The sequence below is a fragment of the Cyprinodon variegatus genome, unplaced genomic scaffold (genome assembly GCF_000732505.1).
Source record: "Cyprinodon variegatus isolate N-32 unplaced genomic scaffold, C_variegatus-1.0 Scaffold195, whole genome shotgun sequence".
Taxonomy (NCBI): domain Eukaryota; kingdom Metazoa; phylum Chordata; class Actinopteri; order Cyprinodontiformes; family Cyprinodontidae; genus Cyprinodon; species Cyprinodon variegatus.
In genome coordinates, this window is record NW_015150648.1 from 653,315 (window position 1) to 656,240 (window position 2,926).

General features: G+C 40.8%; 1 protein-coding gene across 1 annotated transcript in view; it reads right to left on the bottom strand.

The window, feature by feature from the left end:
* Positions 1-2,926, bottom strand: part of gpr137b (G protein-coupled receptor 137B) — a 13,488-nt gene that overhangs the window by 9,310 nt on the left and 1,252 nt on the right. The gene's annotated exons all lie outside the window — the stretch shown is intronic.

Here is a 2,926-nt window from a genome sequence, read left to right on the forward strand (position 1 = left end):
GTTTTTCAAGGGTAGTGTAAATGGGGTATCTGTCTGACTTCTTGTACCAGACAGAGTCCTGTTACCTGCAGAAACGCTGGGATGACTCTGCAGTCACTGGGTGCATCAAAGATGGACAAGAAGCCGAGTACAGAGAGCTGGTGAACCGTTACGTGGCATGGTCTGGAAACAATCATCTGATCGGGAATGTCAACAAAACAAGCAGATGATTGTAGATTCAGGAAGAAACGGGAACAAGTTGGATCCTATTAATATCATGGGCGAAGAAGTGGAGGAGGTGGAGGAGCAAAAATACCTTATTGTTCACGTGGACAACAAACTAGACTGGAGACATAATTGTAAAACCATCTACAATAAGGGACAGAACAGACTGGACCTCCTAAGGAAGCTAAGGTCCTTCAGCGTTTGCAACATGATGCTACATATCTTCTAGAAGTCTGGTGTGGAGAGTGATCTCTTCCTCCATCAGCTGCAGGGGTAACAGCATCAGAGCGGACTTAAAAAAGCTCGACAAGCTAATAAGGACAGTCAGCTCTGTTCTAGGTACTCCTCTAGAAACTATGAAGGAGATTTTACAAAGAAGAATTCATAAAGTAAAGAATATTATGAACAATAGTGAGCCTCCTCTTCTTCAGAAGATTTTTAAACAACAGCAGAGTCTTCAGTAAGAGGCTTTTCCAGATCTGGTGCAAGACAGACCGCTACAGAAGATCCATCCTGCCTGCAGCTATGAACACCTATAATACCTGTTTAAAAAAATAACGTATTAGTTAATGCAACATTTAATTTCCCTTTGGGATTTATAAGGTGTTTTTAATTTGAATTATTTACCCTCCATACTTTAACTGCAATGGTGGTGATGCTGCAGTTTCGTAAGAAACATAACTGGGATTTCCTTCTTTGTGGAGCGTGACAATTTTCTATTTTTGCATCACAATAATCACTTCAAGACATCTGATAAGGAAATCTAGATCCAATCCTTTTAACAGCTTCTGTTCTGTCATTTCCGTGCAGCATCATCGGATACAGCTCTACCGTTTTGCTACAGCAATAACCGATGCAAGATAAAGAGTGGAAAACAAAAGAACTCTAATTTTTTCGAGCATATGTGATGTCATCAGAAGGAAGTACAGGTAGAAGGGTAGATTTTATTCTATTTTATTCAAATAATGACTGACAACAAAACAGTAAATTAAATAGAAAAAGTCCTGATGACATGTTAAAGTTTGGCTCAGGTCTTTGAATAAATTCGACACGTTCAAAATGAGCTCCTGAAACTTTAATGAAATTTGCTACACAACAACGTCAGTTACATACATGTAATGAAGTTGCTGCTATGTTTCATCTGAATACGACATTCCCTCAAGCTATGACAAGAAAAGACTTGCCTTGGATGTTATCACATGTTATGTTTCCCGTTTAAACAAAACCTGTTTCTATCTACACCTATCGAATATGTTCCTCTTCTGGTGTCGTTTTCTTGTCTTGTTTTTTAAAGCCTTTTTTTTTTTTTTTACATCCCATCTATCAGGTTACATAGCAGACTAGACCTAATGATGCAAAGTTTCCCTAAGATAGCCTTAAACAAGACTGCCAGTCTGCACAAACATTGCCTTGCCAAAGTTTTGACCCCGCATGAACTACAGACTTCAGTATGAGTTATTGACGGTAGATAAACACGAAGTAGAACATTTTATAAAAGTGGAGAGAAATAAAGAATTGCCTTAACAATGTTTTACGAATTGGGCTGCTTAGAGTAGCAGTGGGTAGCACTGCTGCCTTGCAGCAAGAAGGTCCCGGGTTCGAACCCCAGCTTTCTGCATGGAGTTTGCATGCTCTCCCTGCGCATATGTGGGTTCTCTCCAGGTACTCTGGCTTCCTCCCACAGTCCAGAAACATGACCTGTTAGGTTAATTGGCTTCTCTAAATCCTCCTTAGGTTTGAGTTTGTGCGTGAATGGTTGTTTGTCTCTGTGTTGCCCTGCCATGGACTGGCGACCTGTCCAGGGGGGGGACCCATGCCTTTCACCCATCGACAGCTGGATATAGACACCAGCACCCCTCGTGACCCCACTTGGCATATGCATGATGGAAAATGGAGGGATGTTTCACAAATTAAAATCTGAAACCTGTACTGAGCAGTTGTTTACCCCGATACCCCTAAAAAACAAAAATAAAATAAACAAATCTAACCCATTACTATCCTATAGGGTTTTTAAGGAGCAACTGCAAACCAACCAGGACAGCTCCAAGCTGACACCAAAAGTTCCAAACCCCACAGCTCTGGAACTGTTATAGCTAGAGGTCTGACATTTTCTGCATTTGTGGTTGACATGTTTTAGAGCAAATATAATACAATACAACCTGCATTTTCTCAAGAATATATTTATTACTGCTGTTCAAAGAAGACCTATCAATTCCGAGAACAAAAAAACAACAACTTTGTGTCATGTTTGAACTGGTGCAGGTTGGTCTGTGTTCTACTCACCCAATTTTAATTTATATATTAGGAAACTAGAGGGAGTTAGCTTCCAAATAACGTATTGCACATGTAATGTGGGCTTACAGTTCCTAAGTTATTTGCTTTTCCATTCGGGTATGCAAAATAGGCGAGGATTATAGCCTCGTGAGACCATCCAGATCTCACGAGCTTTCAAGGTTTCACTCGCAGTTCAGTCTGGAGACTCTCCGTTAAAGAAAATTTGGAGCCGTTCATCAAACGAACGCCCAATCAGCATTGGCTTTGAGGCGGGTTGAGGTGTGACGCAACAAGAAGTGCAACAGTTCAGTCTAAAGAACATGGCGGCTTCAGCCGATGAAACTAGCGTTAGCGTCACTATCGAGCAAGTTTTATCGGAATTACAGAGTATTTCTTCACTGAAAGAAGAGCAAAACACTGCTCTGGAGGCTTTTCTCAGAGGAAAAGA